This window comes from Tenrec ecaudatus, chromosome 13, assembly GCF_050624435.1.
Source record: "Tenrec ecaudatus isolate mTenEca1 chromosome 13, mTenEca1.hap1, whole genome shotgun sequence".
NCBI lineage: Eukaryota > Metazoa > Chordata > Mammalia > Afrosoricida > Tenrecidae > Tenrec > Tenrec ecaudatus.
In genome coordinates this window covers 107,503,017-107,527,357 of record NC_134542.1, presented here as the reverse complement: position 1 = coordinate 107,527,357, position 24,341 = coordinate 107,503,017, and the positions used below count along the sequence as shown (strand labels likewise).

At 39.7% G+C, this 24,341-nt stretch overlaps 1 pseudogene; it reads left to right on the top strand.

The window, feature by feature from the left end:
- On the top strand, nucleotides 1-1,365 carry LOC142424229 (adenosylhomocysteinase pseudogene; annotated as a pseudogene).
- The last annotated feature ends 22,976 nt before the right edge of the window (nucleotides 1,366-24,341 follow it).

The window sequence follows — 24,341 nt, the reverse complement described above, 5'->3', positions numbered from 1 at the left end:
CCGGCGCCGCTAGCCCAGTGCTCCCCAGCTTGAGCCCGGCCCCCTCCGCGCCGAAACGCCGCCAACATGACGGAGAAACTGCCCTACAAAGTCGCTGACATCAGCCTGGCCTCCTGGGGACGTAAGGCCCTGGACATTGCAGAGAACGAGATGCCTGGACTGATGCGCATGCGCGAGATGTACTCCGCCTCCAAGCCGCTGAAGGGTGCCCGCTTTGCCGGGTGCCTGCACATGACCTTGGAGACAGCTGTCCTTATTGAGACCCTTATCACCCTGGGAGCTGAGGTGCAGTGGTCCAGCTGCAACATCTTTTCCACCCAGGACCATGCAGCAGCTGCCATTGCCAAGGCTGGCATTCCCGTGTACGCCTGGAAGGGCGAGACCGACGAGGAGTACCTGTGGTGCATCGAGCAAACGCTGTACTTCAAGGACGGGCCCCTCAACATGATCCTGGATGATGGCGGCGACCTCACCAACCTCATTCACACCAAGTACCCACAGCTCCTGGCGGGCATTCGAGGGATCTCTGAGGAGACCACGACCGGAGTCCACAACCTGTACAAGATGAAGGCCAATGGCATCCTGAAGGTGCCTGCCATCAACGTCAACGACTCTGTCACCAAGAGCAAGTTTGACAACCTCTACGGCTGCCGGGAGTCCCTCATCGATGGCATCAAGCGGGCCACAGACGTGATGATTGCCGGCAAAGTGGCCGTGGTCGCAGGCTATGGCGATGTGGGCAAGGGCTGTGCCCAGGCCCTGAGAGGTTTCGGGGCAAGGGTCATCATCACCGAGATTGACCCCATCAATGCGCTGCAGGCCGCCATGGAGGGCTACGAGGTCACCACCATGGACGAGGCCTGTCAGGAGGGCAACATCTTTGTCACCACCATGGGCTGTGTTGACATCATCCTTGGCCGGCATTTTGAGCAGATGAAGGATGATGCCGTGGTGTGTAACATCGGACACTTTGACGTGGAGATCGATGTCAAGTGGCTGAACGAGAACTCTGTGGAGAAGGTGAACATAAAACCTCAGGTGGACCGCTACCGGCGGAAGAACGGGCGCCGTATCATCCTCCTGGCTGAGGGCCGGCTGGTCAACCTGGGCTTCGCCATGGGCCACCCCAGCTTCGTGATGAGCAACTCCTTCACCAACCAGGTGCTGGCGCAGATAGAACGGTGGACCCACCAGGACAAATACCCCGTTGGAGTCCACTTCCTGCCCAAGAAGCTGGATGAGGCAGTGGCTGAAGCCCACCTCGGTAAGCTGAACGTGAAGCTGACCAAGCTGATGGGGAAGCAGGCCCAGTACCTGGGCATGCCGGTGGACGGCCCCTTCAAACCGGATCACTACCCTTACTGAAAGCCCAGCCTCCCCTTCCCCTTCCAGCCGGTGTCCCTGCCCAGGCCCCGATTCTTCCCAAGAACACATGGCACTAATTTGAGACTGGCTTGTCACTGGTCCCCACTTTGTCCCCTCTGACTGTTCCCAGTGTGGCAAGGGGTAATTGAGAAACTCCTCTGAAGACGCTGGTCACGATGGAGGGAGGTGTGCGGGAAACACCCCCAGGGAACCATGACCTGCTCGCTTAGTCTTTATGCTGGAGTGGGCAACAGTGGGCAAGCCCATGCACGTGACGTCCAGTCCTCACCGGGTCTTAGGGACCCAGGTCACGCGCTTGGTGTGCAGCTTACTGGATCCTGGGCCCGTGTCAGTGACAGGAAGAGCTCAAAGGGCCGCAGCGAGAGTTTGAATGCTCCTAGGCCCCTTGCTGAGTGATGGACCTTCTCGTCAGTCTCAGAACAGTGAGGTCGGTACTACTTGTCCCTATTTTATAGGGGTTAAAATAGATTTGTCAGGGACAGCCAAAAGAAGTGACACCTATAGGTTAGGAGGAGTCAGAAAAAAAAAAAAAAGTGAGAAGAGGTGTAAGTCTGCCCCTATGTTGGTAATATGCTGGTTCCTGTCACAACTCTGGGTCAAAAAATTTTGTTTACAATGTGTTGAAAGAGGGCAGGAAGGTGGGCTAATAAAGAATTTGGTGCCTAAAAGGAAAAAAAAAAAAAGAATTGTACAAGCCCCCAATAAAATGATTTTTTAAGCAAATCAACATTATTCTTGCCTGCTTCTCCCCCCCCCCCCCCACAATGCTCATCACTGCCAGATGCACACACCATAATGTAAAAAAACAGTTGGATAGTAGATTTTTTACTTATTACCATAAATGACAATATATAATGATGATGTAGTAAAAATTGAGGGGTAGGTGTATAAGGGGAAAACTATTCTCTGTAAAATTGAGATACTAGATTTCAGAAATTTACTCACCTTGTTTTGATTTATCCGCTATAGTATTGAGTGGGAATAATTCTTCAATAAATATTGATTGATTGATTGAAAAGAATATTTGAGTGCATATAAAATGTGAACTATTTTTCCAAGTTGTTCCAAAAAAGTCACACATAAAATTATCATTGATTCTTTTTATGAGACAGGAGTATCCTATTTATTTCAACCAATAATTAATATATGTTTATTGGTTACTGTCTGGCCAAATAAAATACACACACACACACACACACACACACACACATACACACACACACACACCATCCGGAGCTGGTCAGAGTTACCTGCTCTCTCCGGGCCTTGCACTCCGCCATGTGCGTGCTCAACCAGGAACTAGGAAGTACATCCTCATCTGGCTAGGAGCGGCCAGACGCCGTGTCCACCAATCACCAGCAGTCTTCCTTATCTGGCTGGTAGCGCGGACTTACCTGCGTCTACCAATCACAGGCAGCCTTCCTTATCTGGCTGGGGGCACGGACCCACCTGTATCTACCAATCACCGGCAGTCTTCCTCCGCTGGCAAGGGGCGTGGACACGCTTGAATCCCCCAATCACCAGCAGTCTTCCACAGACACTCTGGTGCCTGCCAATCGCTGGCCACCTTACTAGATTCTTGCTCAGGGCCAGCCCTACCGCATGTCTCCAGGGGATAAAAGAATTGTTCCAATAGCCCAGACGTGCGACTCCCTCAGCCAGGTTGTTGCGGACTGTCGGACTTTGCCCGGGCGGGTTTTTTTCCCTAAATAAACCCTGTTTGTTTAAAATTCGGCTGATTCGGTTTCTGGCACCTCTGGACAACCTTTAGCAATCCCAGTTGTTTTTATTGTAGGTACAAAGAAATACACAATATAATGAACATCTATTCTCAAAAAAACTTGCAATCATATTTTAAATATATATAATGAGCTTTCAATCATTAAGAGAATATTGAGAATTTTTTGGAGCAAGATGCTTGAAGGTATGAAATCTTTCATTTCCCCTTAGGGCAAAAATATTAAAAATGTGTTCTCTCTCATCACATATCTAGAACCATGTTGCTGCTGCGGTTGCTGTCAGCTGCTTTGCAGTCTGCCTAGGACTCAGAATGAGGCCATGAGTTACGGAGAAGAGTACTCCATAGGGTGAATTTCGCATGGCGTTTATGGAAGGAGCTCATCAAGCCTTGGTGCCAACTAGTCTACTTGTGTCATCCAGGCTCTGGCAAGAATAGGCAAAGGAATGTTTGACAGAGCAAGGATTCTCTCGTTTAATACTTGGAGACCCTGATGAAAAAATTTTGATGAACAATTTCCACAGAAGCAAATACTCAAGCTTCTCAGGGGTCTGTGAGAAAGGTGTTGGGGGGAATAGGTTTGTTTAGATGTTGTTATTGCTGGGAAAATAAAACACAGTGTTTTGAGCTTCCTTATGCATGATGTGGAATTTCCTTTTTTAATTGTTCCTTTGTGTTCTTAAATATTGAGACAAGAGGCTTGCGTTCTCGTGAGGAAGGGGTATCAGCATAAGTTATTCGGTGATTAGGATTTCTTGAAATCTGAATCTTGCTCAGATTTAGGTTTAACTATATTTTTTTAATGTCCATGTTCACAACTAGCTAGTAACATGCAGGTTAACATATATGTAATATATAAGTTAGAAGCACAGTGTAAGTTAATAAAAAGGAAAAATAAATACATTTATTTAATTCCAGTATATATTTTCCCTTGTAGACTTCATGCATGAGCTTCTTTCTGGGAATACAGAACAGACCCTTGACTATATTTGACTTTGTTTGTATTCTAAAAGGCATTTCAAAACAAAGCAAAACCATTCAGGAGCTAATCTGTATTTTTAAGGGGACCCAAACCTAAGTAATTAGAAGATTATACTGAGAGATATTGGGTATGGCACACCCCCTCAAAACTCTGTCATGTTTAATGTTTCCTTGGAGAATTCAAACTTGTCAACTAGAGCATCACATCTCATATTTTATCTTGTAATGTTTGTGAGTTTTTTGCTCCATCAAGTCTTCACTCTAGATCCCTTAAAAGACCTTTTGAGAAGGTTTATTATCCACTGATTGATAGTTATATTTTCCTACACCACATTTTTATTTTGAAAGTACTTATAAAGGGGTTCACCTAAGTGCACTGTATACAGGGGGGAAAAAAGCAGGTTTTTTTCCCCACTGATAAAATGTCATGAAAATGAAAGTAAATAGATCTATGGATATGTGCCAAAATATCACTAAAACCTAGCTAAGACACCTTAATAATCAGTAGAGATCACAATCAAATCCATTGACAATGACAACTGTTATCAAGAGTAAGGAAAATAAGAACCACCCCACATTAGATGGCACCCTAATTCACCTGTCTGCCTAAGGTGGTGTGGTTACAGATAACGAACCTCTTTGTCACTATCTTTTATTGTCATAGAAAAATAATGTAGAGATATATTAAGAGAGTAATTTGTAAAAAACAAATATGCTTACATGATGGTCAGTATATTTCACTGATCATTTCAACAAGTATTTATGGTAGGTCTACTATGTGTCAGTTATAAAAAAAAACATTAAAGCCAAACCAACTGCCATTGAGTCCACTCAGACTCAAAGCAACCATTGAGAGGGCTTCCAAGGCCCTTACTGTTTACGGGAGTGGCTAGGCTCCTCTTTCTCCAATGGAGCACTTGGTAGCTTTGAACAACTGGCTGGAGGTTGGCATTTCAATGCATACCCTGCAGCACTACGACAGCTCCATTGTCAGGCATAAAGGTCTGAAAGGAAGGACATTTTCTGACCCCATGATGACACAGAGAAGCAAATAAATAGAGCAAACTTTTACTGTGGATGGTAAAAAATAGTTTATTTGTTTTTAGTGTTTCCATGAAGTAAGAAACATTTTCTTTTTCAGAGATATATAAGAGGGTTTCCCCCACCAAAAAATCAGAAATACGTATTTTCATTGTATGCATTTTTCCTGCTAGGCGAACATCAAAGAACTCTCTCTGAGTTAGTGCACCCTGTGGCTTTACCTGGGAAAGTTCTCTCTGGTTACAGTGAATTTTTTAGTGAAAGCAGTTTCAAACCTTTTTGTGTGTGATGTTCAATTTAAGAGAACAGTGTGCAGCTGTGAAATTTTGTTGCCTGCTAAGGAAATATGCCACAGAAACTGTCGTGATGTTGAACACAGCTTACAAGGACAGTGCTATAGGGGAAACCCAAGTGTATGAATGGTTTTCTCATTTCAAAAAAGGTGAAATGTCATTTGATGACAAATCTCATTCTGGACGTTTGTCAACATCCTGAACAGATGAAAATGTCTACTTGTAGTGCATTTGTAGTTCGTTCCACCTGGTCAGACTCTTAACTAAGCTTTCTATTTAGAGGTTCTGAAAAGATAGCATTGCAGTGTGGGACACAAAATGCCTGATTTGTGGCAGACGGGAGACTGGTTCTGCCACCACGACAATGTACCTGCTCATGCAGCCATCTCAGTGCGCCAGTTTTGGGGAAAAGAAACAGCATGCATCCCTTGTCCCACACACTTTACTCACCTGACCTTGCTCTGTGGGACTTCATTTTTCTTTCCGCAAATGAAGAGGGATATGAAAGGGCAGGGATTTAACGACAAAGAAGAAGTAAAGAGGTGCAGTCAGCCATCCAGATGAGTTTGAAAAATGTTTCCAAGAATGGAATCACAGATTTGACAAATATATGAAGTATAGTGGAGAGTACATTGACAGTGATGAGGCTGTTTTGTAAAAAAGACAACTTAAAGGCGTTGTTTTGAAAAATCTGTTTTTTGGAGGGATACCCCCTTATATACATGACAATAGTGTAGAGGTGGGTAAGGAGATCTTCCTAAAATGTTCAAAGAACTCTCCACAAGAAGGTGACTGTTGAACTGAGATCTGAATGCAGAGAAAGCACAGGCTGTGAGAAGATTGGAACAAGTATTTGAGATAGAGAGTAGCAAATAATAATAATCTTTAAAGTCTCATTGTTTAGTTGCTTTTGAGTCGATCCTGATTCATGGCATCCCGTGTGCACAGAATAGAGTTGCTCTGTTGAGATTTGAAGGCAAACATTGCCAGGCCTGTCACCTGAGATACCTATGTTTAAGATCTCATCTCCAAACTTTTGAATAGTTGTTGCTGTCCTTAGGTGCCAAAGAGACAATCCCTGCCCATAGCAACCAGAATGCACCACAGAGTGAATAGTGCCTGGGTTCTGAGCCATCCTCACAATTGTTCCTGTGCCTGAGCGTATTGTTGCAACCACCATGTCAGTCCACCTCCTTGGGGGCTTTCCTCTCTTTACTACCCCTTTACTTTACCAAGCTTCATGTCCGTCTCCAGGGGCTGGTATCGCTCCTGACAAAAGGTCTAAAGGGTGTAAGACAAAGTCTCATCACCCTTGCCTCTAAGGACTATTCGAGCCATTCGTCTTCCAAGACATTGGCTTGCCTTTCAGCAGCCCTTAGTTCTTTTGATATTTCTTCCCCGGAGCCACAATTCACGTGCATCTATTCTTCTACAGTCTCCTTCATTCAATGTCGAATTTTCACGTGCATATGATGCAGCGGAAAATGCCATGGCTTGGGTCAGGTGCACCTAAGTCCTCGAAGTAACATCCTTGCTTTTCAATATTCCAAATAGGTTTTATGCAGTCTATTTACCCAAAGTGTCATGCCTTCTGACTGATGCTTGGCTTTACTGCTGCTTCCTTGAGCATGGATTGTGGATCTGAGCAAAACAAACTCCTTGACAATTTCAAACTTTTCTCCATTTATCATGATTTTACCTATTGGTCTGTTTGTGAGGATTAGGGTCTTCTTTACATTGAGATGTAATCCCTACTGAAGGCTGCCATCCTTGATCTTCATCAGCAAGTGCTTCAAGTCCTCCTCACTTTCAGCAGGCAGGGTTTTATCGTCTGCATATTGTTAAAAGGCCTTCATCCAATCCTCATGCCACATTCTTCATATAATCTAACTTCTTTGATGATTTGCTCAGCATACAGATTGGACAAGTATGGTGAGAGGATACAACCCTGACACACACCTTTCCTGATTTTAAAACATGCAGTGTTCCTTTGTTGTGATGGTTCTTTATCCATGTAAAAGCTTCTCGTGAGCACACAAGCACAATGAAGTATTCAGGAATTCTCATTCTTCTCAATGCTCTCCATAGTTTGATATTATCCACACAGTCGAATGCCTTGGTGTAGTCAATAAAACACAAGTAAACATCTTTCTGGAATTCTGTGCTATCAACCAAATTCCATCTGACATTAGCAATGATATCCCTTGTTCCATGTCATCTTCTGAATCTGGGCTGAACCTCTGGCAGCTATTGCAACCATTGTTAGACAATCTTCAGCAAAATCTTGCTCGCATGTGATATTAATGATATTGTTCTATAGTTTGAGCATTCTGTTTGGTCACCCTTCCTCGAAATGGGCAAAAATATGGATATCTTCCAGTCACTTGGCCAGGCAGCAGTCTTCCAAAATTCCCTGGCAGAGATGAGTGAGTGCTTCCAGTGCTTCATCAGCTTGTTGAAATATCTCAGTTGGTATTCTATCAATTCCTGGAAACTTGATTTGGCTAAGTGGTAAAGCACTTAACTATGGCATTCAACATCACCTGAAGTAGAGCAAAATAGGCATATTGAAGATGAGAAAGAAAGCCAGTGTGTCTAGTGTGTTAAGCTGGTTTCTGTGGATTTGTATATAAAGAAATTCATATAAAGAAATGATCACACAATTGTTGAAATGGGTAAGTCCAGTCCCATTCAAGTCTGTGGGTTAGTTGATAAGCTGGAGGCCTCTCCTGACTTGTGTAGTTGTGGAGGATCGTGAACCAGCAAGAGCACATGTAGAATATGCAAAGTTGAATTAATCCAAGCTCAACAATCCACTAATGCCTTCCGGTATTGGCAGAAGGAGGGTGGAAGAACTAGATGCAGGATCCAAACCCAGCACAGGTGGCAGGTTTTCCCATGAAGTCTGTTTAAAAAGAAGCAGGTCACATCCCCAGGAGGCTTTCTTCAAATTGCATCAAACCTATACCTTCTCAAGGGGGTTACATGCCATCAAGACTGTTGGCTGCCTAGAGAATTGGTGATGTTACATCCCATCAGGAGGTAGATTGCATTGTGGTAGATCACATCATGGAAGGCTACTGCCAAACTCTGAGAATCCTGACCCAGCCAAGTTGACATGAAACCTAACTATCACATCCGGAGATAACTGAAATGATGGAAATATGATATAAGTTGAAATAAAAAAGATTGTCATTATTGCACAACATGTCCACACCATTTAAACACCCCCCCCAAAGGTTGTTATTGGGTGATTGTAAAAAATATTTTGTCAGATATTTCTTCCTTCTCTGTCTTAGTATGTGTGGTAATCATATGATTTTATGTCAAGTAGACACTTCTAACTGGTGGTGGAGTCAAGCTTGTTAATTTTTTTAATCATGTCACAGCCTGGGATGTTTTCTTGATATATAATTACCTCTTGCTATCAAGCTCATATATGTGTGGGTGTCGCTGGATTTGCTTCTCTAGTCAATCTAGCTAACACAGCATGGAAGCTCTGTGAAGGCCTGATCTACGTCATGGCAACATGCAAGCCTTCACTGACAGGTGGAGGTGGCGAAACATGAGGTCCACTGGGCCATCATGGAACCCAGATCATAGAGAAGGCAAGAACTTGAGGACCTGCAGACCAGGCATAGAATTTGGGCTTTTTTCTTGTTTATTTGTAACATACAGAGGGTTTCTATAAGTGAATCACTTTAATTTAGACTTTTAAAAATGAAGCTGTGTATTGAAACCTGGACTACATTAGTGGGGAAAATATATTCACCATGTGTCGTGTTTGTTTTTATTTTTCCTATTCACCTTCTCAGTGGTAAAGTATAATGAAAAGTCTCCATTTTGAATGATTAGTATTATTCTACATATTTCTTGTCTTTTATAGCTTAAAAGTCAATATGTTTTGCAAAACTATTCATGTTCATTGTAAATACAAAGCATTTACTTTTATCATTATTGTTGTCTAAAAGGCATCCACTTATTTAAAATTAGCCTGAATTTTTCTAGATGTGGAAAAGAAATTAATTAATTACTTTCCTGCAAGGGTACTATTATATAGCAACAACCCTAAATCTTGGTTTACTTTCATCCTTTTCAATAAAATGGAACATAAACCTATTTTGCATTAGGGAGAAATCACCAATATTTCACTTTCTACTTGTGCTGAAAAACTAAAACCTGACAGATACAATTAATTTAAAGTCTGAACCATGAGGTCATATTAAATTCGGTTTTGGCAGTTAGTAGATACTTTTTATCCTACAAAAACAGATGTGGCTAAAAGAATTGATCTTGTTGACACCATTATCCCTGTATGGGTATAAATCAATATTAAAAACATAATTTACCATTACATATTCCGATAAAGAATTTTTATCATTCATACAGTCATGTTGAGCTTGTTCTTCATTGTAGTGTCCTAGACTACTTCTGATGGAAGACATTTTTATCTGCAATTGCCTGAGTCATTTATCTTAGTGAGACATCACAGACAATAGATGGCATTACCAAGTAGATATGGGGAAACTGTCATCATTAATTATATTGAGAGCTGGAACTCGAGCCCTTGAGCTTCCAGTAGCAGCTTCACAAAGAAAAGTAACACAAGCTGTTATTCAAACACAATTAAGTGTAAATATTGCTCATGTCTTTTGGTTACCTTTTTTGGCTGTAGTACTAAACCCTATGTATATATACTCGTGACCAGTGTCCAAAAACTCATTGCCTGAATTCACCCAGCTTGTTTGCTTTTTATAAATCATTTTATTGGAGGCTATTATGGCTCTTACAACAGTCCTTACATCAACTATATCAAGCGCATTTGTAAATATGTTGCCATCATCATTTTCAAAACATTTACTTTCTACTTGAACCCTTGATATCAGCTCCTCCTTTTTCCCTCCCTGGCCCACCCACCCTCGTGACCCCTTGCTAAATTGTAAATTAGTATTTTCATATATTGCACCATCCTCTGTCTCCCTTCACCCACAATTCTGTTGTTTACTCCCCTCGAGGTGGGGGGTGGATGGATTATACGTCAATCATCAGGATCGGTTCCCTTCTTCTCCCCCTTCTCACCTTCCACCTACCTTCATGGTATCGCTACTCCCATTATTATTGTTCCTGAGGGATTTATCTGTCCTGGATTCCATGTGTCTAGAACTCTTATCTGCACCAGTGTATGTCATCTAGTCTACCTGGATTTGTAAGGTGGAACTGGGGTCATGATAGTGGGAGGGGGAGGAAACATTACAGAACTAGAGAAATATTATGTGTTTCATCGTTGCTTTACTGTACCCAAGATGACTCATCCCTTCCTTGTGACCCTTCTGTGAGGGGATGTCCAATTGCCTAGATAGGCTTTGGGCCTCCACTCTGACCCCATTCGTTCACATCTGTATGATTGTTGGGTGTCTTCTGATGCCTGATACCTGATCCTATGGACACCTCATGATCACAGAGTCTGGGGTGCTTCTTCCATGTGGACTTTGTTGTTTCCCTTGTAGATGGCCACTTGTTTAACTTCAAGCCTTTAAGAAAAGGTGACCAGACATCCCGCTTTTGGCAGGACAGTCCCAATTTTTAACAATTTGTCCCGCGTCCCGTGGCATTTTAAAAAGTCCCAATTTTTGGAAAGAATGCATGACAAGCTAGGGAACGGCGGGAGAGCGGGCAAAGAATATACAGTTTTCAGCTGCCAGGTGGCTATTTCGCCAGGATATGAGTTTTATATTATTCTTGTTAATTTTATAATGTTAAATTTTAATAATAACAAATAATTGTTGAGAACTGATTATCGAGAACTGCTTATCAAAGTTCGCATTGTTGATCAGTTGTTAGAATTTGACCACCACTGTTTGGATTTAATGAACAATGGAATTTTTTGGCATTGGCAACGACGAAAACACTTTGTAACTGTCTCTCAGACGATACACATCTTACTGCGTGCTAGTCCTAGTTAAACAAGTGATGTCAACAAATCAGCTATTCAGATAATTTAGGTGACTAATTTATTTATTTAGTTCATAAATACATAATTTTCTTGAATTTAGCCGACAGTACTTGTATTATTAATATGTAATAGTGGCGGCAAAAATCTAGCGCCGGCCTTGAAAGTGGCGCTTACGACTTAAGTTACGGCAAATTCAGAGAAAAAAATAATACAAGTTAGTATTGTTATTATTTAGAAAGAAATATAGGATTAAAATTAAAATAATTTTAATATAGTCATTTTATAACAATCAAATTAATTTAATTTATAAAAAACAATAAAATATGTTCATGTGATTATGTACCTACTTGCTGTGTTTTTAAGAAATATGTACATAATAATTTAAAAAGATTTTTAACATAATGAGTTAAAAAAGAGGATGCAAATTCAACGATGATCTAAGAAGTGAATTTCCTTTTATTAAAAAAAAAAACAAAAGCGATTACATGGTAACATGTGAGGACTGTAATGGTGAATTTTCTATTTCTCACGGTGGGAAGAATGATATTTCAAAGCACTTGGAAAGACAGAAGCATAAAACATATTTAAATACTGCTGTATCTTCCTCCAAAATACAGGGATTTTTTTTTTTTGGAAAACAACTTAATGGAGACGAAGAAAAGAAATTAGCATTAGCAGAAGGACTTATGTCTTTTCATGCTATTAGCCACAATCATTCCTTCAGATCTATGGACTGTACACCACAAGTTGTCAAAAAGTTAATCAACAAAAAATTTACCTGTGCTAGAACAAAATCCAAGGCAATTATGTGTAATGTGCTTTCCCCCTATGCATTTTCAGAATTAAACAAAAATCTAGAAAAAAATAATTTTATATCCATATATTCTGATGCATAAGAATATAGTTATTTCCAACCATTATTAGATTTTTTTTATTTGGAAACTGGAATAAAGCTTAGAATTTTAGATTTCGTTTCTTTGTCCTGCGAAACTTCTGAAAAAAATTTCAGTTCCATTATTAATATTTTGGAAAAAAAACAATTTAAAGCATAAAATGATTGCGTATTGTGCAGACAACAGGAATGAAATTTTTGGAGGAAAAGCAAGAAGAGGTACAAATAATATTTTTATAAATTTTAATTTATAAAAACCTTAATCAAAACATTATTGGTGTTGGTTGTACAATGCACATAATATATGATGTCACTCAAACAGCTGCTGATGTGTTGCCCATAGATGTGGAAAATATTGTTTTAAAAATTATATTCCTAATTCTATATATACACTGTGCGGATTGAAATGCTTAAAAAATTTGTGAAACTGTGGAAGTAGAATATCAGAAAATACTTGGATGCATTAAAATGTGCTGGTTAGCTCTTTTGTCAGCTGTCAAAAGAATTTTGAAAATATATGATCCTTTGAAATCCTACTTTCTATCACAGGATAAATGTCCTAGAATTTTAGAAGAGTTTTTTTGAAAAAGAATCTTCAAAAATTTGGCGAGAGTTTGTACACAATCAAGCAGCTCATTTTCAAAATGCTATAAAACCTATTGAAGGTGACAAAATTTCGGTAATTGAAGTAGCAAAGGTAGTTAATAATTTAAAATTTCAGGGTCAAGAGCTGTTAGAAAATAACTTTCTTCCATTAACTATCCGTAAAAGTATAAGCCAGCTAGAAGAACAAGGTGCAATCAATCGTGCATATATCATGGATCACATTAAAAAATTCTATAGCAACTGCATAGATTATTTAGAAGAGTGAATGGTACTTTACAATGATATTAAACATTTTCATTGGGTTACATTAAAACAAGAACTTAATTGGAATGATGTGCAAAATTCATTTGATTGTATTACTCAAAATTTCCCATATAGTAATATTTCCAAATATGATCTTTTTAATGAGGTATCTTTATTTAAAAATATATTGATAAGAAAAATGTTAAATCTTGAGCATCAGCAAAAATCACAATAGAGAACAAATGGTTAGAAATATTTCATTATTTTTAAACAAACCATGTTCCATACAATGATGCACTAAAAATTGTGGAATACGCGCCGTCCTTACCAGGAACTAATGCTGCAGCTGAACGCATTTTTTCTACGGTAAATAAAGTGTGGACATCAGAAAAATCACAACTAAGTGTTGAGACTTTGAAAGCCATTTTATGTGTGAAATATTTAACAAATTCTTGTGAAAATTTTCATGATCTTTTAAACAATGACAGCAATCTACTAAAAATATTCATTCAAATGAGAAATATGCCAAAGAATAAAATAATACTATACATAATTTTAATGTATCATATTTGTAAATTGTATTTATTTTGATATTAAAATATATATATTACAATACTATTTTGGCATTCTGTGAAAATTTTTGTTGCTCCATATAAACCAAACTTTTAATCAAGAACCCCATCCCCCCAACCCGCCACCTCCCGGTCAATGGTGCCCCACTTTACCAATGTTAAAATCTGGTCACCTTACTTTAAGACCCCAGACACTGTATCTTTTAATAGCCAGGCACCATTTGTTTTTGCACCCATTTTGTCTTTAGCAATAGTGTTGGGAAGGTGAGCATCACAGAATGCTGGGTTAATAGAACAAAGTGTTCTTGCATTGAGGAAGTACTTGAATAGAGGTCCAATGTCCGTCTGCTTCCTTAGTACTTAATATATAAATATATGTACATAGGCCTGTATCACTATCATTATACATAAACATATTTACATATGTATATGCCTATGTTTATACTTCTATAAACCCCTTTTGCCTCCTACTTCTTTCCTCTACATCCTTTTACTTTCCTCCTGTCCCACCATCATGTTCAACTTTCATTCCACTCTTTGTAATGCCTCTTGGCTGCATTGCCCTTGATGGAATGCCACCAGGCATTCTACCCTCCTCCTCACCATCAATTTTAGATCTCTTGCTGTTCCCTCACCCCTGGGTTTCTTGGCTCCCCACTGCCTTCCACCACCTCCCACTCTGCCCTGTCCCCTCAGAACCATGGGTCTGGTTTTCTCCTGGAGATTGTTTATCTTGCCTGCCTTGTATAGGTAGACATGAAAAAAGGCGAAGAAAACATAAAAGGGGGGCTATAAATAGTTCCAGGTCTGTCTGCTAACCCTTTTGAATGTTTTCTGATCAAGTCTGATGAGGTGCCAAACCCTTACCGCTGAGTCAGAAGTCTATTTTGGGGATGCTTTGCTCCCCTTGCTGCTCTGTTGCATTCCCTCCATGTTTTGCCCCAGTGTGGGTGTGGGTGGGTGGAGGGGGAGGGGCCTAGGTCACACGGGGCACAATTCCCACACTGTGTCTCCACTGCTGTCCCTATGTGTCCCTTGATCTTCTCTGTGCCTTGATTACTCTGAGCAAGAGTGTCATCCTTGGGGCTTGGTGGGCCAGATTGTGGTTCTTTCTCTCCCATATGGCACCATATGGTCTGGGCAGTCCCATCACTCTCCCCAGGCTGAATCATCAGTGCTGCTCTCTGAAATGCAATCTTCTGGGGAGGGGGTTGACATAGTTGGGATTGGGGCCAACCCTGAAGACCTCTCTCTTACTTCTCTGCTTTATGCCAGTTATTGAGCATATTCTGATTACCTTTAGCGGATATGTAAACAAACAAATGAAGTGGGGGACCAAATAAATTTTCTAGTTTGTCTTTCTCATAGGTTTTTATTTTCTTTACAATTAAAATTTCAGAGAAACTGCAGAAACAGTAGGTTTCTCTTTGCTGTCATATTTAGAAAGCTTTCTGTAAAATGCATTTAATATACCACCATCTAGTAGCACTATAGTTTTAAAAAATAGGACACAAGCTCATAAAATTTAAAATTAAGATTAAATGAAAAACTTGCTGTGCAATTTGTCCATGCCATGAAATATGCAAATCCAGCTGGTCAGTGTTAATCTAGTGATATGTGCACTTAACTATTTTTTGCTTGTAGCATTTACAGTTTAAAACATAATTCATATTTATGCTCTTTTATACTGGCTACAAAAGAGCCCTGATAACAGTAATATCTCCGGTTTCGTTACAGTGCCCACAAGAAGCCCTGGTGGTAATGTGGGTTAGATTGGGCCTGCTCACCTGTAAGCTTGGGGGCTCTGTTCACTAGTCAGAGACTAGCAAAGGAAGAAGAGGTGATAACAGCGACAATGGAAAGAAACTGACACATAGAGAAGTGGAGGCAAGCTTTCTCTCCAGCATAAAGGACCTTGAAGTGCACAACAAAACACATTTTCTCATCAGTGGAAGAGACCCAAGATACACAGAGATAATGAAATGGCCAGGGGAAGAAAGACAGACTGTTCACACAACCCCCACACTTACTTAAAAAAAACTCTTGAGTTTTGAGTCTGAGACAAGAGCACAGCAAGAAGTCTGGGGTGTTGGGTGCCAGAATACATACCTTCCTGTGAGGGAGGTCGTTTTTATAGATGGGGTAAGTGAGACTCAATGAGGTTTTCAATGACCAAAGATGACTTACCTAAAATGAGTCAGATTCTCCATATGAATTCTGGGTGTTCTGACTTTAAAATCCATGTTCTGTCTTCTGTACTCTGCAGCCATTGTCCACAGCGCATAACTGGACGGATGGAAGACCTGCACAGATCAGATTTCTACTTCATTCTTAATAGATAAGTCATACCTGTGTATGAGTCAAATAACAAAAAATCAGAGAGGTAAAATCATAAAATATAGAGCTCTGTATAATGTATGAATTGCATAATGACTATTATCTTTGATCCTCATTACCATTTAAGATTAATGTCTTCATTTCCTGGATTAAAATTGTCTCATTTTTAACAGTTTTTTAAAACATTTTTAACAGTTTTATTGGCACTTCATCCACATATCATACAATTCATTAGTTCAATCCTATCAAGATGAGTTGCACGATCTTCACTAGAATTAATTTTAGAACATTCTTTTCTTCTTTGTACTCATTGCTATTCATGTAATTTTTTCGATGCTGGCAAAAATATATACAACAAAACATTCTCCAATTAAACAACTTTTACATATATAATTCAGTGCCACTGATTACTCTCTTTTTGTTCTACAACCATTAATGATATGCTTCTCCAAATTGTTCCACCACCATTAAAATAAACTCAATTCCCCTAAGCAAAAACTCTTAAAACTGTCTTAAATTTAAGTTTACTGTCTGTTTTATGGATTCAAATCTAAACTGTACCAGGCAAATAAGTTTTAATTTTTTCTATTTTAATGTTTTATATGATATTTAGGTTTGTCTATTTGGCTGGAGCAGTTTTGAAGCTGGGCTTGGGCATGATTTTTTAGATACTCACCTGCATTTCGATACACATTTTAAAAACACGAATAGTTATGCTATCCTGCTCTCGCAGAACTTTTTGGCCTGACTGCAGAGCATCAGTCCCTCCAACATAAGGCCCAGGCCCTTCACGTGGTCCTTGTTACTGTTGTTAGAGGCCATTAAGTTGGGTTTGATTCATGTTGATACATTGTAAAATATTGTTATTACGTTTGATGGAAGACCAACTGAAATGTTTCAACAAGCTGATGAAACACAGGAATTACTCACTCCTGTCAGGAAACTGGGAAGGCAGCTACTTGGCCAAGTGACTGGAAGAGATCTGTTATTTGTGCCAAAGAAAGGTGATCCAACAGTATGCTACAATTATAGAGCAATATTGTTCATATCACATGCAAGTAAATTTTTGCTGAAGATCATCCCATAATGGTTGCTGCAGTACATTGACAGATTCAAGGCAGGTTGAGAACAGAACATTGAATGGATGTTCACTTGTATTTAATTGACTGTGCCAAGATATTCAACTGTGTGGGTCATAACAAGCTACAGAGAGCCTTGAGAAGAATGGGAATTCCTGGAGTCTTTTTTTTTTTTTTTAGCTAATAATTTATTGCAACTTGAACTTCTTTTAATACCATTGGTTCTGTCACATATGCTACCTCCTGAAATGAAGGAATGTCGACTAGTTATTTTGGGGACAGTGACCTGTGTGTTCTTTACATCTTTTAATGCTTCCTGCACCATTCAATATTTTGCTCATAGAATCCTTCAATATTGCAAATACAGATGTGATTTTTTTCTTGAGCTCTTTTAAGTTATGCTGAGTATATTTGTCCTATTTGGTTTTCTAACTCTAGATCTTTGCACATATCATTATAATATTTTACTCATTCTTTTCAAGATGCCCTTTAAATTTTTCTATTCTGCTCTTTAACTTCAACATGTCTTCCATTTGCCTCTTGTTAAAAGTAAGTTTGGAGGTCTCTTCTAACATGCATTTTTATCTTCCCATTCTTTATCAGTTTAGTAACCTTATTGCTTTCTTCATGAATGACGTTTTGATGCCCCCCCACACTGTTCATTGTCTTCTGTCAATAGTGTTCAATGAATCAAATCTGTTCTTTTGATGTTCTTGAAAGTCAGGTGGCATAGACTTAAGATTGTATTTTGACTCTCATGGGCTTATTTTTATTTTCTTCAGTTCCAATATGAGCATTGACGGGCTGTTCCATAGTCAGCCCCTGCTCTGGTTGTAGCTGCTGATATCGCCCTTCTCCATCAACTCGTCCCACAGATCGAGTCCATTTGATTTTGCTGTGTTGCATCTGAAGAAGTCCGTGAGTATAGTCTGCTGTCTGAATTATTGAAAAAAGGGTATTTGTTATGAGCAAGTCATTAATATTGCAAAATTATATCATGCAATGTCCAGCTGAGTTTCCGTAACCAAGACCATATTTCCAACTCCTGGTCCACCTTGTTTTCAACATTTGCATTTCAATCACCAATTATTATCAATGCATCTTGATTGTACATTTGGTCAATTTCAGAATGAAGTCATTGATAGAATTCCTCAATTTCTTCATCTCTAGCTATCATGATTGATGCATAAATATAAATAGAATTGTATTGATTGGATCTCCTTGGAGGCAGATATATATAGTCCTATCATAGACAGCACAGTACTTCATGATAGATCTTGAAATGCCCTTTTTGACAATGAATACAACATCATTTCTCTTAAATGTGTTATTTCTGACACAGTAAACCATACGATTTTATGATTCAGAATAATCAGTACCAGTTCCATTTCTGCTCACTAATACCTACTATATCAATCTTTATGAACTCCATTTCGGTTTCAGTTACTTCTTATTTCCCCGGATTCATTCTTTGTATATTTCCATTTCTGATTATTAATAGAGGTATTATTCAAGGTAGACTAGAGAAAGAAATTTATAAACACACATATGTGTTTAAGAGAGAGTTTTATTAAAAGAGTAATTGTACATTAAGAAAGCATCCCAACCCAGACTAGTTCAAGTCCATATGGCCAATATTAACCCAAATGTCTGATAACACTCTATACAGTCCTTATCAGATTCACAAAACACATGCAATGATGCTGAATGCAGGATCATCACAGGCCAATGGGTGTGAAGTCATGTGGGTCCAGTGGCATTATAAGTATCTCAGCATTATCAGGGGTCTCCACATGGCTTCTTCAGTTCCCAGGGCACGGGGTCTATCATCAATGTAGTGCCATGTGTCATGTCAGCAGGGTATCTTCAAGGGAGTGAGTAAAGAGAGCGTCTCCTGCCTCCAAGGTGGAAATACAGGAATTCCCAGAATCCTCAGGGAAAAGCCATGCCCACACAGAGGCCTCAATGGCAATATTTTGATTGACAGGCTAGACTCCAGCCCCTCTTCTCTTAACCCTCAAATTGACACCAGATTATGTAACTACCACAATAGAGTTTTGCAGCTGCTTTCTCTCACCTTGAATTGTGCTATGCCCCATGAAGATACCAAAGGCTTTACTCTAACAGACTTTAAGCTATTCACATCACCTTGGGGAAAGCAGTTCCTCTTCTGTCACATTTTGAGGGGCCTATCATCTGGCACTGTCTCTGACAGTGTTCTGCTTCCATTCAATAGGCCTTCAGTGCCTGACAACCTTTCAATTCTACTTAGAAGGTTTACAGCAGCTACTTCCTCCAAAGTGGAAGCTGATTCCTTCTTTGTAGGAGTGTTACCTACTTAATCAGGTCACTCCCTGATACAATTAAAAGGAAGTTTTCTCTTTTGGCGGCCTGTTTGTGGGATGACTTCGCAGGTTATTTGCTCAACGTGCAGATTGAATAAATATGGTAACTGATAAACCCTCACATATACCCTTCCTTGTTTAAACCACACAGTATTCCCTGATTTGGGGTTTTGGGGTTTTTTGGTATTGTAATTCTATAAATAACTTCCATCCTTTTTAGTGTGGTGTTATTTAAGTAATATTATTGACATAATTCATGTATCATATAATTCAATCGTTCAATCATACTAAGAAGAGTTCTGCAATCATCACCAGAATCCATCTTGGAAGATTTTCTTCTTTCTTGTACCCATTGTTGCTGCCTCCCCATTTCCCTCTAACTGCCCCTGCTGGATTGTTAATCCAGCTAGCAGCTCTACAGATTTACCTGCTATGGATTTTCTATCCAGAAAAAAACACACAAAAAATCATGACAAAGACCAACCCAACACAATGACAAAATAAAACAGAGAAATACCTCAATTGAAAAGAAAGCTGAAAATATTAAAAACTGGAACAAATTTCAAGTAGGTCAAAAGGGAGGCCAAACAATAAGGCGTTACATTTTAACCTGGCTACAGGTGCCATCACCTCACCCACTTTAAAACACTCTCCAACTGTTAGCATGGCGATTACATCCCTGCACTATGGCCAGAAGGGATCCCCCAGAGGGTTAATCCATGAGGGGACCCTGTAAATGGATAATGGTTTCCACTGTCACCCATATTCTTCCATCTTTGTTTCATGTTTCCTGCATTTTAAAAATATTTTCCCCACAGAATCTATCAATATTGCCACTTGAGGCTTGAGTTTTTTCTTTCGTTATTCAGGATGATATACACCAAGTGTGTTCTTCCATTTGGTTTTCCTAGTGCCGGGTCTGTGCACATTTTCTTATCCTATTGTAACGTGACTTCTTGGTCTACCCTTTGAAATGTCTGTTTAATGTCTTTGCTTCGTTGGCCTCTTGTTTGTTGTTCGCTTCAGTTTGCTTTAGCTACTCTATCATCAAAAGCATTCAGGCTGTCTTCTGGCATCCACTTTGAGCTTTCCTTCCTTCCCTGTCTTTTCAATGACTCTCTTCCTTCTCATCTATGATGTTCTTTACGTCATGCCACAACCCACCGGGTCTTTTGGCACTAATATTCGATGAGCCACATATAATACTGAGACATTCACAAAATTCCATGGGATATACTCAAAGTCATATTTTGGCTTACATAAACTTGTTTAATTTTTTTTCAACTTCAGCCGGAGCTTACATATGAGGAATTGATAGTCTAGTCCACAGGTGGCCTCATTTTGGCTGCTAATATTTAATTTTTCTATCATTTGTTTACATAGATTGTCAGAAGAAGTCTGCCTCTAACAACCAAAGGATCCAAAGTTGCAAATGTATGGTTATAATAAAGATTATAGTAAAGTCGTCGTGAATAGGAAATATAGAAGAGAGAGCCAAATAAAAGGAGTCAGACACATTTTATGGTAGCATGCTTACCTCAGCTCCTTCCTTCTTGAAGGTGGAAGACACTGCTCTCTCTCTCTGCTACTCCTGGGAGACATTGCAGAAGACAAACCACATGGACGCAACTAGATCTTAGAAGCTAGAGAAGCCACAGAGAGACCCCTGCCAGCACTGAGATGCTTACAACGCCACTGGACCCAAAGACTTCGTACCCACTGGCCTGTGATCTTCTGCATTCAGTGTCATTGAATGTGTTTTGTGAGTCTGAAGAGGACTTTATCAGACATATGGGCTAATATCAGACTTATGGACTTGATCTGGACTGGGATGTTTTCTCAATGTTCAATTGCTCTTGTATATAAATCTCTTTTTTATACTCATATGTGTGTCCATGGATTTGTTTCTCTAGTCTACCCAGTCTAACACATTATGGTACTGAGAGTGAAGAAAGAGCGTCTTTACTATCATAGGATATTTATAAGTAGCCATAAGACATACATATTCAGTAGTTACATACGTCACGAGGTGGGTGGAATCTGCAGTAAGGTCCCTGAGCTCACAGGTGAAGAAACCTAATACCTGCATTGGGGGAAGGTACGAGGGGGGCTGGGTGTCAAGGCGGGAGGAGCTAGCAACAGGCTGTCTGCTTCTGTAGGGAGATAAAATCAACCAAGTGCTCACTTTAAGACAGTATCGCTGTGAGGGGGAGAACCTGTGGGATATTTAAAGCAGGATTATGTATTTGGACTTTATCTCTAATTTACCCAAGTGATGGCTTTTCTCCCATGGAAGACTAGCTTTCCAGATTCCCTCGGTTGTAAGTTAGGGAATCTAGTCCTCACCATATTTCCCTCAGTCTTAGTTTCCCATAATAAATGTAGTCCATTTGATCCCATATTGGGAAGTCCACATGTACAAGCATCTTTTGTGTTGATAAAAGAATTTGTAATGAAGAAGTTGTGGGTCTTTCAAAAATTTCCGGTGTGTTCTCCAGCTTCACTTCTGTAGCCAAGGCCTTAGTTTCCAACCACTGGCTCTTCTTCTTTGTTTCCAAATTTTGCATTCTCATCACTAGTAATTACCCATGCATCTGATTGCACATTTGATTAATTTCAGATTGAAGATGTTGGAAATATTCTTCAAATTTTTCATCATTGGCTTTAGTGGTTGGTGAATATCTTTGAATAATAGTTGTATGCACTGCATTTTCTTTCTTTTATTTTTCAAAACTTTCTATTGGCAGCTAATACAGATCTCATATCATTCCATAGTTCAATCACATGAAGCATTTTTGTACAATTGCTACCACAATCAGTTTCCAAACATTCCCTTCCTTCTTGAACTCCTTGGTATCAGCTCCCTTTTACCCCCACTCCCCCACTGTGCCCCTCGGGAATGCTTATTCTATATGTTGTCTCTATGGGTCCATCAAGCCTGGGTTTCATATGCAAAAAAAATAGAAAAAAAGCACAAAACAGAAATTCAAGGAGGTGACCGAAATGACAAAATACACTTGAAATAAATCCCAATATGAAAACACACACAGAGAAATATTGAAAACCACATCAGGCCCAATGTGTATCCGAGTGGAGATCAAGTGACAAAAGTTTACATGTTCACGTCAGGTTTATCATTTGATCTCTTACAGTCATCTCTCCACTACCATGTTTGGTAACTAGTTTCTTCCCATCCCTCCATTATGGATAGAGGGAAACCACCAGAGGCTTGTTTCCTGTGTAGATTTCACAAGTATGTCTTGAGTCGGTGGATTGTCTTGTATGCAAGCAGATACTATCGTATCACAGAAAATATTGTACTTTAACGGAGATCTTGAAGTTTTCTAGATGATGAATGTCATGCTATTCCTCTTGAATTTGTCATTACTGTTCTAGTGACCCATCTGATTGAAAATGGCCGAAGCCAGTCCTTTCACCTGACTAGTGACTAGGACATTGATCTTTAAACGTTCCATTTCTTTATTGGTGATCTACAGTTTTCCTCAACTCATAATTTCTCAATTCCACATTCTGATTATTAATAGATGTTTGAAGCTGTTTCTGCTCATTTTCAATCTCCATAGCCCATCGACAAATGAACGTCCAAAGAGCGTTACGTATTCTTCCCTGCCACTATGTACAGTTGGCTCTACCTTGAGAAGGCAGCTCTTCCTTGGCTGTATTTTGAGTGCTTTCTGATCCAAGACACTCAGCTCCTGGCACTATACCTGACAATATTTCACAGCTAAGAGTAAGGGTTTCAGTGACTAATCTCACAGAAGTGCATAGCCCATTCTTTCTTGGTAATAGGATTTTAGTCAGAAAGTTCAACTGAAACCTGTTCACCTTGGGCGACCCTGCTGATGTTTGACATATTGGTGCCCTAGTTTCCCGCATCACAGCAACATACAAGCCACCAGTGGAACCAACTGGCAGCTGAATGGTGGCATGTGCTAATTAGGTCGGTTTTTTAATCCTTTGCCAAAAGAGAGAAGCCATTAAGAGTTCATTCTTGGGTCATATTACAGTAAGAAACCATTTTCAAAAATTTTAATATTCTCTCGTGGCCTGGTAATAGCAGATTCAAATTCCAAGAACCCTGAAGTGTCAATTCATCCAAACAATTTTTTCTCCCTCTTTAATATTCAAGTGATTTTGGAAGAAGTGAAGCACTGGAACCATTGTCAACAATTTTTCTAAATAATTAGAAATTTGGAGTCAGAGCAGGATGGCAAATTTGTATATTCCAGACCACCCCTACAGCAAAAAAGGGCCTTTTAAAAAATGCCCTATGACACTTACTGACATTGATTTTTCTAACTTTGGATTCCCCAAACTTAGAAATGTGTATATTCTACACCAGTATAACCCACATTAAAACAAAGAAAAAATGTCACCGCTAATAAGTCAATGCTGACTGACAGTGACCGTAAAGGACAGGGTAGAACTGCCCCTGTGGGTTTCCAATATGAAACTCTTTCCTGACATAGAGAGCCTTGTTTTTCTCCCACTGAGTGGCTTATGGTTTTGAACTACTAACCTTGTGGTTAGCCGAATGCATAAGCACTGCACCACCAGGGTTCCTTACTCAGTACCAGTAAACATCATTTTTTAAAGAACTGTTCAGAGCATAATATGTAATCCTTTCCAAATCCTATGAAGGTCTAAGGAAATCTTTATGGCTATGAAATTTCCTCCCACAACTAGATGTAACTCTCAGTATGAGAAGCTTAAACCCAATATTCGAATCTTCTTGGGTTCTGCCATCTGGTAACGCTATAACGGTGGATGGAAGCTACAAAGGGAGAGCTCTTGTGCAAGGAGTAAAATGGGAAAAGCAGACAGCATGACAAATAGAAGAAACGGTTATGCAGG